A 12,407-nucleotide genomic window follows, 5' to 3' on the forward strand; every position below is an offset into this window, starting at 1 on the left:
CTCACCCACTCACCCACCATCATAGGATTCTTAGGAAAGTGCTTCAGAATACAGTTTGGGGGTGGTTGTGTGTGTCAGCAAGAGGGGCCAAAACCCAAAGCCAGTTGAATCATTTACATTGACAAACACTGGCACGTATTTATGCGTTTTGGAAATTTGCAGCAGTTTGTAATTTTAAGAGAGGTGTTTTAAAGAAAAGCACTTATATACTCATGAGCGTTCCCTTAGAGCAGGTTCATGGTTGTTTCCTTTTCTGGAGGCATAAATGTTCTTAGTAGATGTACCATCCCCCCGAAGGCTTCAGGCCTCCTCCTGACTGTTGAAATGCTCCTGGGGAGACTGTAAGCAGCACCTCCTCCGCTCCCAGTCAGCAAAAGGGGGTGGCAAGGGGTGCTTCATGGCGCAACTTGCAGCTGCAGTTGAAAGTGCCTTAAAAGTGCCATTTCATAGGGCAACACTGACGGCACAACCAAGGTTGGTGGTTTTTCTCCTGCATATTCCTGCCTTGCAGTGGGCTGGGCTGGAAGAGCTTTAGGGTCCCTTCCAGATATAGATATATATGCAGCATCATCGGATGTGAGTGCTTAGTATGAGCACCAAGGTTGCAGGGGGATCTCCATAAGAGACGCCTGCATATTCCTAAGAGCTGCAAAGTGCCACAGAAAGCAGAACCAGAAAAACCTACCTCCCAGTTAGTTGTATGGTGGCCAACAACTTCCCCTTCCCAGCCTGCTACTTTATTCTGTCTTTCATAGCAATACAAACGATGGGTGCCTGTTATATACTCCTCAGTTCATCTGAAAGAAATCAGGCCCGCAGGTTTGCTGTCTTACTTAATGTCAGATTTTGTAGATCTATTATCTCCCATATGTTTCGTGCATAAGCCTACTTAGGCATGGAAAACAAAAGGGTGGGGGAAAATGAGGGTTTCTGAAATGAGTGGGCTTCCCTGCACACACTTCAGGGCAGAAGGGGGAGATGGAGGGAATGCTCTGCCTTCTCCCCCTTAATCTGTCTTCCCTACCTAATGATGGCGGACAAAGTCCCACCTCCAGCCCCTGCCGGGAAGAGGAGCAGCACCCATACAGAGAACGGTAGGAGCCAAATTGTCCAGGGATCTTCTGGGTGTGGAGGGGTGAGGGTTTTCTTCACCAACACCAGTGTGCAGTGCATACATAATAAACAGGCTTCCAAAAAAGTATAGTCTTTATACCCAAAATTCCCAAATTCCCCTAACCCTGGGGTCAGGAAGTCAGTTTTGTTTTGGGACTGCCCTGCAATTCACACACGAGTCCGCAGGTGCAGAAAAATCTCTTTATGAGATGTTTTCCCTAATGAAAATGGTACCTCTAGACAGGTGCACAACAACCTGGACAATTTTGGGTTGGAGTAAAGAAGGCCACGGAAAGTAGTTTTTAACTAGGGTTCAAAGGTCAGAAAGAAGGGACGCGGGTGGCGCTGTGGGTTAAACCACAGAGCCTAGGACTTGCCGATCAGAAGGTTGGCAGTTCGAATCCGCACAATGGGGTGAGCTCCCGTTGCCCGGTCCCTGCTCCTGCCAACCTAGCAGTTTGAAAGCACGTTAAAGTGCAAGGAGATAGATATTGGTACCGCTCAGGAAGAAAGGTAAACGGCGTTTCCGTGCTCTACTCTGGTTCGCCAGAAGCGGCTTAGTCATGCTGGCCCCATGACCCGGAAGATCTGCGCCGGCCAATAAAGTAAGATGTGCACCGCAACCCCAGAGTCGGCCACGACTGGACCTAATGGTCAGGGGTCTCTTTACCTTTGACAAAGGTCAGAAGTTGTAAGTCTGCTGTTGTAAGTCTAGGGGTTGGGGTTTGGGTCGTTGTTAGGGTCGGGGTTAGGCTTCGGGGTCAGGGTCAGGGCCTCCCCCTGACTGCTGAAATGCTCCCAGGGAGGATGTAAGCAGAAGTCCCTCTGTTTCCAGTCAAGAATAGTGATTGCCATGTTGGCTTCATGGCTGACCTTGCAGCTGCAGGAGAGGTGTGCCATTTAAGAGGGCAACATTTGCTGCACAACCAAGGTTGCAGGATTGTTCCCCATAAGGGACTCCTGCATGTTCCTGCGATGCAGCAAGTTGGACTGGATGACCCTTGGGGTCCCTTCCAGAGGTTTATATTCCATCATTATTCTTTGGAAAGGGCTTCAGAAAGAAGAAAGAGAAATAGCGTTCCTTAAAGTTAGTTGTATGATAGGAAAGTCGCCTCACTTCCTGTGAGCTCCTTTATTATTCCTTGTACGCTAATTGGAGCTTGGCAGATCCTGCGCCTACTTTTACACGGACCCCTCTTTCAGTTCTTCTGGGAAAAATCTGCCCCCCTTTTATTTCTCAGGTCTCTATGGGGCGTGCTGAATTCCTGATCCCAAAAAAGGGAAGGAGAAGGGGAAGCTTCGCCTGACGGAGGGAGGGAGAAGAGGGAATCTTTTGAGACCAGATGCCAGTGCCCCAAAGGTGCCAGTGCCAGGGCCCTCCTGCTGCCGTCTTGTGGGGCGAGAGGGGGAAATGGGATCTTGGGGCACAAGATCCAAACAGCTCCTTTAACCAAACACCTGATTCGCCCAGCAGTGTGGCCGCCAAAGGAAAGAGAAGAAAAAGAGGCAGGGCAGCTGCCAGACATCTCTGTGGAGTTGCAAAAGGCAGGTACATCTTCCTAAGTCCACTTCCATCCACTGGAAAAGCTTCTTAGCAAGGAGCAAAGGGAACGTTGGGAAATACCTAGCTATCTCTCCAAGTGGGTAAGACCGCACAGTCCCTACACCTCCACAAGGCCTGGTCCTTTCCAGAGGCGCAGCCTGCCTTCTCCAAAGGTGGATTTCAGCTCAAACAGCTGGTTGAAAAGTCTCTTTTCCTCTCCTCACACCCATAACCATGGCAACCTCCCAGACAACAGTCTCTATTCCTCGATGGTCAGGGAGATTGTATTTTCTCACGGTCGCTCTAAAAATTGAAACCCTAGCATTCAGTAATCTCTTAATGCAGTTTTGGGGTGTGTGTTTGTGTGTGTCAGTCCTTAAAATCAACTGTGCAAAGATTTAAGCCTGTCAGCCGCCATGCACCTAGGCTGGGAGCCCCAATGGCAGGAGACTAAGTGGGCTGAGCCCCTGCAACGGGGGCCAAAACCCAAAGCCAGTTGAATCATTTACATTGACAAACACTGGCACATATTTGTATGCATTTTGGAAATTTGCAGCAGTTTGTAACGTTAAGAGAAGTGTTTTAAAGAAAAGCACTTATATACTCAGGAGCATTCCCTTAGAGCAGGTTCATGGTTTTTTCCCTTTTCTGGAGGTAGAAATGTTCTTAGCAGATGTACAATCCCCCCGAAGGCTTCAGGCCTCCTCCTGACTGTTGAAATGCTCCTGGGGAGACTGTAAGCAGCACCTCCTCCGCTCTCAGTCAGGAAAAGGGGATGGCAAGGTGTGCTTCATGGCGCAACTTGCAGCTGCAGCTTAAAGTGCCTTAAAAGTGCCATTTCATAGGGCAACACTGACGGCACAACCAAGGTTGGTGGTTTCAGAAACAAGAAACAGAAATAGCATTCCTTTAAGTTACGGACGCAGGTGGTGCTGTGGGTTAAACCACAGAGCCTAGGACTTGACGATCGGAAGGTTAGCGGTTCGAATTCCTGCAATGGGGTGAGCTCCCTTTGCAGGGTCCTTGCTCCTGCCAACCTAGCAATTCGAAAGCACGTCAAAGTGCAAGTAGATAAATGCTCTGGCAGGAAGGTTAACGGCGTTTCTGTGCGCTGCTCTGGTCCGCCAGAAGCGGCTTAGTCATGCTGGCCACATGACCCGGAAGCTGTACACCGGCTCCCTTGGCCAGTAAAGCGAGATGAGCGACGCAACCCCAGAGTCGGCCACAACAGGACCTAATGGTCAGGGGTCCTTTTACCTTTATGATGGCAAAGTTGCCTCACTAGGCTGTGACACCTAACAGTTAAATGCTACCCCCTTTTGGTACTGTGAACACCAAGGTTGCAGGGAGATCTCCATAAGGGACGCCTGCATATTCCTAAGAGCTGCAAAGTGCCACACAACGAATAAGCAGTAAAACATACCTCCAGGTTAGTTGTATGATGGCCAACCACTTTCCCTTCCCTGCCGGCTACTTTATTCTGTCTTGTATAGCAATACAAACGATGGGTGCCTGTTTTATACTCCTCCTCTTTCAGTTTATCTGAAAGAAATCAGGTCCACTGATAGTTTTCCCAAAGGCTTCCCAAAAAGTATAGTCTTTTCACCCTAATTTCCCTAATTCCCCTAACCCCTGGGTCATGAAGATAGTTTTGTATTGGGACTGTCCTGCAATGCACACCTGAGGCCGCAGGTGCAGAGAAATCTCTTTATGAGATGTTTTCCCTAATGAAAATGCTACTTCTAGCCAGATGCAAAACAACCTGGACAATTTGTGGTTGGAGTAAAGAAGGCCACGGAAAGTAGTTTTTAACTAGGCGTCAAAGGTCAGAAAGAAGGGACGCAGGTGGCGCTGTGGGTTAAACCTCAGAGCCTAGGACTTGCCGATCAGAAGGTCGGCGATTCGAATCTGCACGATGGGCTGAGCTTCCGTTGCTCGGTCCCAGCTCCTGCCCACCTAGCAGTTTGAAAGCACATCAAAGCGCAAGTAGATTAATAGATACCGCTCCGGCAGGAAGGTCAACGGTGTTTCCGTGCACTGCTCTGGTTCACCAGAAGTGGCTTAGTCCTTCTGGCCCCATGACCCGTAAGCTGTACGCCGGCTCCCTTGGCCAGTAAAGCGAGATGCGCGCTGCAACCCCAGAGTCGTCTGCGACTGGACCTCATGGTCAGGGGTCCCTTTACCTTTACCTAAGGAAAAGTGGGACATTCTGGGATCAAACCGGAAAAAGGGATGGCTTCCTATCATCAGAGTTAGAGTCCAAAAACATCAGATGGACTGCAAGTTCCTCACCCCTGATGTGAACTCAGGGATGGGAAGAGAAGGGGTGAACTAGTTAGCTCTGCCTCCATTGCTGATGATCACCCTCCAGTTCCTGGCAAGGACATACTGGGGCAACCCCCTAACCCTTGGTTTACCTGCTTGCATGCTCACAAATATAAATCTAGTTTGGAGAGGCTTGGGGTTAGGCTTAGGGGTCAGGGCCTCCCCCTGACTGCTGAAATGCTCCCAGGAAGAATGTAAGCAGCACTTATTCTGTTTCCAGTCAAGAATACTGATGGTAATGTTGGCTTCCTGGGTGAACTTGCAGCTCCGGAAGAGGTGTGGATCCCTGAAGTAGCCTTCAAAGTGCCATTTAAGAGTGCAACATATGCTGCACAACCAAGGTTGCGGGATTTTTCCCCGTAAGGGACTCCTGCGATGCAACGGGTTGGACTGGATGACCCTTGGGGTCCCTTCCAGAGGTTTATATACCATCATTATTCTTTGGAAAGGGCTTCAGAAAGAAGAAAGAGAAATAGCGTTCCTTAAAGTTAGTTGCAGCCTAACACTGGAAAGTCGCCTTGCTTTCTGTGAGCTCCCTTATTATTCCTTCACTTGAATTTGAGCTTGGCGGATCCTGTGCCTGTTTTTACATGGACCCCTCTTTCTGTTCTAGAAAAAATCTTAACCCCCTTCCTGTTATTTCTCAGGTTTCTATGGGGCGTGCTAAATTCCTTCTCCCAAAATGGGGGAAGAGAAGGAAGGGGGACGTTTTGCCTGACGGAGGGAGAAGACGGGCCCTCCTGCTGCAGCCTTGTGGGGTGAGAGGTGGAATGGGGATCTTTTGAGACAAGTCCCAAACAGCTCCTTTAACCAAACACCTGATTCGCCCAGCAGCGTGGCAGCGAAAGCAAAGAGAAGAGAAAGAGGCAAGGCAGCAGTGGAAAAAGATGGGTTGCCTGCATGGGCTTTGCTTTATTCCTTAATGCCGAATGCTACATCTGCCTAAGTCCACTTCCATCCACCGGAAAAGCTTCTTAGCAGCAAGGAGCAAAGGGAACATTGGGAAATACCTAGCTATCTCTCTAAATGGGTAAGACCGCACAGTCCCTACACCTCCACAAGGCCTGGTCCTTTCCACAGGCGCAGCCTGCCTTCTCCAAAGGTGGATTTCAGCTCAAACAGCTGGTTGAAGTGTCCCTTTTCCTATCCTCACACCCATAACCCTGGCAACCTCCCAGAGAACAGTCTCTATTCCTCGATGGTCAGGGAGATTGCACTTTCCCACGGTCTCTCCAAAAATGGAAACCCTAGCATTTGGTAATGTCTTAATACAGTTTTGGGGTGTGTGTTTGTGTGTGTCCTTAAAAATCAACTGTGCAAAGATTTAAGCTGTCCCCCGCCATGCAGCTAGGCTGGGAGCCCCAATGGCACGAGACTAAGTGGGCTGAGCCCCTGCAAGAGGGGCCAAAACCCAAAGCCAGTTGAATCATTTACATTGAGAAACACTGGCACGTATTTGTATGCATTTTGGAAACTTGCAGCAGTTTGTAACGTTAAGAGGGGTGTTTTAAAGAAAAGCACTTATATACTCATGAGCATTCCCTTAGAGCAGGTTCATGGTTTTTTCCCTTTTCTGGAGGTAGAAATGTTCTTAGCAGATGTACAATCCCCCCGAAGGCTTCAGGCCTCCTCCTGACTGTTGAAATGCTCCTGGGGAGACTGTAAGCAGCACCTCCTCCGCTCCCAGTCAGGAAAAGGGGATGGCAAGGGGTGCTTCATGGCACAACTTGCAGCTGCAGTTTAAAGTGCCTTAAAAGTACCATTTTATAGGGCAACACTGACAGCACAACCAAGGTTGCTGGTTCTGCATATTCCTGCCTTGCCGTGGGCTGGGCTGGATGACCCTTGAGGTCCCTTCCAGATATAGATATATATGCTGAATTATATGATTGTTTGGAATGTGCTTTACAAAGAGGAAACAGAAATAGCATTCTTTTAAGTTACGGGATGCAGGTGGCGCTGTGGGTTAAACCACAGAGCCTAGGACCTGGCGATCAGAAGGTTGGCGGTTTGAATCCCCACGACTGAGTGAGCTCCCTTTGCAGGGTCCTTGCTCCTGCCAACCTAGCAGTTCGAAGTACAAGTAGATAAATGGGTACTGCTCCGGCGGGATGGTAAACGGCATTTCCGTGCGCTGTTCTGGTTCGCCAGAAGCGGCTTAGTCATGCTGTACGCCGGCTCTGTCGTTCAGTGAAGTGAGATGAGCGCGCAACCCCAGAGTCGTCCGTGACTGGACCTAATGGCCATGGGTCCCTTTATCTTAATGCTCCCAGGGAGTCTGTTTCCAGTCAAGAATAGTGGATAGCCATGTTGGCTTCCTGGCTGAACTTGCAGCTGCAGGAGAGGTGGGGATCCCTGAAGTAGCCTTCAAAGGGCAGTTTAAGAGAGGAACATTAGCTGCACAACCAAGATGTTAGGGTTGTTCCCCATAAGGGACTCCTGCATGTTCCTGCGATGCAGTGGGTCAGACTGGATGACCCCTGGGGTCCTTTCCAGAGGTTTACATAGTATCGTTATTCTTTGGAAAGGGCTTCAGAAAGATGAAAGAGAAATAGTGTTCCTGAAAGTTAGTTGTATGATGGGAAAGTAGCCTCACTTCCTGTGAGCTCCCTTATTATTCCTTGCACGTTAATTGGAGCTTGCAGATCCTGTGCCTGTTTTTACACGGACCCCTATTCAGTCCCCCCCCCCCCCCCCCGTTATTTCTCAGGTCTCTATGGGGCGTGCTGAATTCCTGTTCCGAAAAGGGGGAGGAGAAGGAAGGGGGACGTTTTGCCTGATGGAGGGAGGGAGAAGAGGGGCCCTCCTGCTGCAGCCTTGTGGGGTGAGAGGTGGAATGGGGATCTTTTGAGACAAGTCCTAAACAGCTCCTTTAACCAAACACCTGATTCGCCCAGCAGCGTGGCAGCGAAAGGAAAGAGAAGAGAAAGGCAAGGCAGCAGTGGAAAAAGATGGGTTGCCTGCATGGGCTCTGCTTTATTCCTTAATGCCGAATGCTACAGCTGCCTAAGTCCACTTCCATCCACCGGAAACGCTTCTTAGCAGCAAGGAGCAAAGGGAACGTTGGGAAATACCTAGCTATCTCTCTTAAGTGGGTAAGACCGCACAGTCCCTACACCTCCGCAAGGCCTGGTCCTTTCCACAGGCGCAGCCTTCTCCAAAGGTGGATTTCAGCTCAAACAGCTGGTTGAAGTGTCTCTTTTCCTATCCTCATACCCGTAACCATGGCAACCTCCCAGAGAACAGTCTATTCCTCGATGGTCAGGGAGATTGCACTTTCCCACGGTCTCTCCAAAAATAGAAACCCTAGCATTTAGTAATCTCTTAATGCAGTTTTGGGGTGTGTGTTTGTGTGTGTCCTTAAAAATCAACTGTGCAAAGATTTAAGCCTGTCCCCCGCCATGCAGCTAGGCTGGGAGCCCCAATGGCAGGAGACTTAAGTGGGCTGAGCCCCTGCAACGGGGGCCAAAACCCAAAGCCAGTTGAATCATTTACATTGAGAAACACTGGCACGTATTTGTATGCATTTTGGAAATTTGCAGCAGTTTGTAATGTTAAGAGAGGTGTTTTAAAGAAAGGCACTTTATATACTCATGAGCATTCCCTTAGAGCAGGTTCATGGTTTTTTCCCTTTTCTGGAGGTAGAAATGTTCTTAGCAGATGTACAATCCCCCCGAAGGCTTCAGGCCTCCTCCTGACTGTTGAAATGCTCCTGGGGAGACTGTAAGCAGCACCTCCTCTGCTCCCAGTCAGGAAAAGGGGATGGCAAGGGGTGCTTCATGGCGCAACTTGCAGCTGCAGCTTAAAGTGCCTTAAAAGTGCCCTTTCATAGGGCAAGACTGACAGCACAAACAAGGTTAGTGGTGCTTCTCCTGCATATTCCTGCCTTGCAGCGGGCTGGGCTGGATGTCCCTTGAGGTCCCTTCCAGATGTAGACATATATGCAGTATCATATGATTGTTTGGAATGTGCTTCAGAAAGCATAAACAGAAATAGCATTCTTTTAAGTTACGGGACGCGGGTGGCGCTGTGGGTTAAACCACAGAGCCTAGGACTTGGCGATCAGAAAGTCGGCAGTTCGAATCTGCGCGATGGGGTGAGCTCCCGTTGCTTGTTCCCTGCTCCTGCCAACCTGGCAGCTTGAAGGCACGCCAAAGTGGAAGTAGATAAATGAGTACCGCTTCGGCGGGATAGTAACCGGCATTTCCGTGCGCTGATCTGGTTCGCCAGAAGTGGCTTAGTCATGCTGGCCACATGACCCGGAAGCTGTATGCCGGCCAGTAAAGCGAGGTGAGGGCTACAACCCCAGAGTCGTCCGTGACTGGACCTAATGGTCAGGGGTCCTTTTGCCTTTAACAAAGGTCAGAAGTTTTAAGTCTGCTGTTGTAAGTGTAGGCGTTGCGGTTTGGGTCATTATTAGGGTCGGGGTTAGTCGTCAGGGCCTCCCCCTGACAGTTGAAATGCTCCCAGGGAGGATGTAGGGGAGGTGTGGATCCCTAAGCTATACCCAAGCAAACTTTAGAGTGCCATTTAAGAGGGCAACATTTGCTGCACAACCAAGGTTGCAGGATTGTTCCCCATAAGGGACTCCTGCATGTTCTTGCGATGCAGCGGGTTGGACTGGATGACCCCGGGGGTCCCTTCCAGAGGTTTATATACCATCATTATTCTTTGGAAAGGGCTTCAGAAACAAGAAAGAGAAATGGCGTTCCTTAAAGTTAGTTGTATGATAGGAAAGTCGCCTCACTTCCTGTGAGCTCCCTTATTATTCCTTCACTTTAATTTGAGCTTGGTAGACCCTGTGCCTGTTTTTACACGGACCCCACTTTCAGTTCTGAATAAAATCTGCCCCCCCCCTGTTGTTTCTCTGGTCTCTGCGGCGTGCTGAATTCCTGCTCCAAACAGCTCCTTTAACCAAACCCCTGATTCACCCAGCAGCGTGGCAGCGAAAGCAAAGAGAAGAAAAAGAGGCAAGGCAGCAGTGGAAAAAGATGGGTTGCCTGCATGGGCCCTGCTTTATTCCTTAATGCCGAATGTCACATCTGCCTAAGTCCACTTCCATCCTCCGGAAAAGCTTCTTAGCAGCAAGGAGCAAAGGGAATGTTGGGAAATACCTAGCTATCTCTCTAAATCGGTAAGACCGTTAGTCCTTTCCAGAGGTGCAGCCTGCCTTCTCCAAAGGTGGTTTGGAGTCTCTTTGGTTGCGGTGTCTCTTTTCCTATCCTCACACCTGTAACCCTGGCAACCTCCCAGAGTACAGTCCCTATTCCTCGATGGTCAGGGAGATTGCACTTTCCCACGGTCTCTCCAAAAATAGAAACCCTAGCATTTAGTAATGTCTTAATACAGATTTTTTTTTGGGGGGGTGTTTGTGTGTGTCAGTCGTTAAAATTCAACTTTGCAGAGATTTAAGCCTCCCCCGCCATGCACCTAGGCTGGGAGCCCCAATGGCTGGAGACTAAGTGGGCTGAGCCCCTGCAACAGGGGCCAAAACCAAAAGCCACAGTGACAAACACTGGCACGTATTTGTATGCATTTTGGAAATTTGCAGCAGTTTGTAACGTTGAGAGAGGTGTTTTAAAGAAAAGCACTTATATACTCATGAGCATTCCCTTAGAGCAGGTTCATGGTTGTTTCCTTTTCTGGAGGCATAAATGTTCTCAGCAGATGTACAATCCCCCCGAAGGCTGCAGGCCTCCTCCTGACTGTTGAAATGCTCCTGGGGAGATTGTAAGCAGCACCTCCTCCGCTCCCAGTCAGGAAAAGGGGGTGGCAAGGGGTGCTTCATGGCACAACTTGCAGCTGCAGTTTAAAGTGCCTTAGAAGTTCCCTTTCATAGGGCAACACTGACAGCACAACCAAGGTTGGTGGTTTTCCTCCTGCATATTCCTGCCTTGCAGTGGGCTGGGCTGGATGACCTTTGGGGTCCCTTCAAGATATAGATATATATGCAGTATCACGATACTTTGTAATGTGCTTCAGAAAGAAGAAACAGTAGTTTGTGGAGTAAACGACAGTACAAACGATGGGTGCCTCTTAACCCCTACTCTTTCAGTTCATCTGGAAGAAATTGGGCCCACTGATAATTCTCTGTGCTTCGTTCTTTAATGTTAGATTTTGTGGATTTATTATCACCCCTATGTTTGGGGCACAAGCCTACGTATAAAGGGTGGGGGAACGAAAAGGGTGGGGGAAAACGAGGGTTTCTGAAATGAGTGGGCTTCCTTGCACACACTTCTGGGCAGAAGGGGGAGATGCAGAGAACGCTCTGCCTTCTCCCCCTAATCTGTCTTCCTTCCCTAATTATGACAGACAAGGCCTTCATCCCATGTTCAGCACCTGCCTGGAAGAGGAGCAACACCCATACAGAGAATGGTAGGAGCCAAATTGTCCAGGGATCCTCTGGGTTTGAGAGGGTGAGCGTTCGGATGGGACCCGTGTCTCCTGTGCTTACACCAGGATCAGTCTGCCGTTTCCTTCACCAACTCCACTGTTCGAATAAACAGGCTTCCAAAAAATTATAGTCTATCCCCTAACCCTAATTCCTCTAAGCCCTGGGTCAGGAATACAGTTTTGTTTTGGGATGCCCTGCAAAGCATACCTGAGGTGGCAGCTGGGGGCAAATCTCTTTACGAGGTGTTTTCCCTAATGAAAACGGTACTTCTAGCCAGATGTGCAACAAGCTGGACAATTGGGAGTTGGAGTAAAGAAGGCCACAAAGTAGTTTTTAACTAGGGGTCAAAGGTCGGAAAGAAGGGACGTGGGTGGCGCTGTGGGTTAAACCACAGAGCCTAGGACTTGCCGATTAGAAGGTCGGCAGTTTGAATCCACATGACTGGATAAGCTCCCTTTGCTGGGCCCCTGCCCCTTGCCAACCTAGCACTTTGAATGTGTTTATGTGAGCTGCTCTGGTTTGCAAGAAGCCTCTTACGTGACCTGGAAGCTGTGCGCTGGCTCCTTCTGTTAACAACGTGAGGTGCGCCATTCAACCCCAGAGTGTGTACACGACTGGACCTAATGGTCAGGGGTCCCTTTACCTTTGACAAAGGTCAGAAGTTGTAAGTCTGCTGTTGTAAGTCTAGGGTCATTGTTAGGGGTGGGTTTAGGGAGAGGCATGGGGCCTCCCCCTGACTGTTGAAATGTTCCCAGGGAGGATGTAAGCAGCAATTCCTCTGTTTCCAGCCATGAATAGTGGATGGCCATGTTTGCTTCATGGCTGAACTTGCAGCTGCAGGAGAGGGGGTGGGGGAATCCCTCAACTATACATAAGTAGCTTTCAAAGTGCTATTTAAGAGGCCAACATTTGCTGTACAACCAAGGTTGCAGGATTGTTCCCCCCTAAGGGTCTCCTGCATGCTCCTCCGTTGCAGTGGGTTGGATTGGATGACCCTTGGGGTCCCTTCCAGAGGTTTATATAGCAGCAGCA

The sequence above is a fragment of the Podarcis muralis genome, chromosome 15 (assembly GCF_964188315.1).
Source record: "Podarcis muralis chromosome 15, rPodMur119.hap1.1, whole genome shotgun sequence".
In the NCBI taxonomy this organism is placed as follows: Eukaryota; Metazoa; Chordata; class Lepidosauria; order Squamata; family Lacertidae; genus Podarcis; species Podarcis muralis.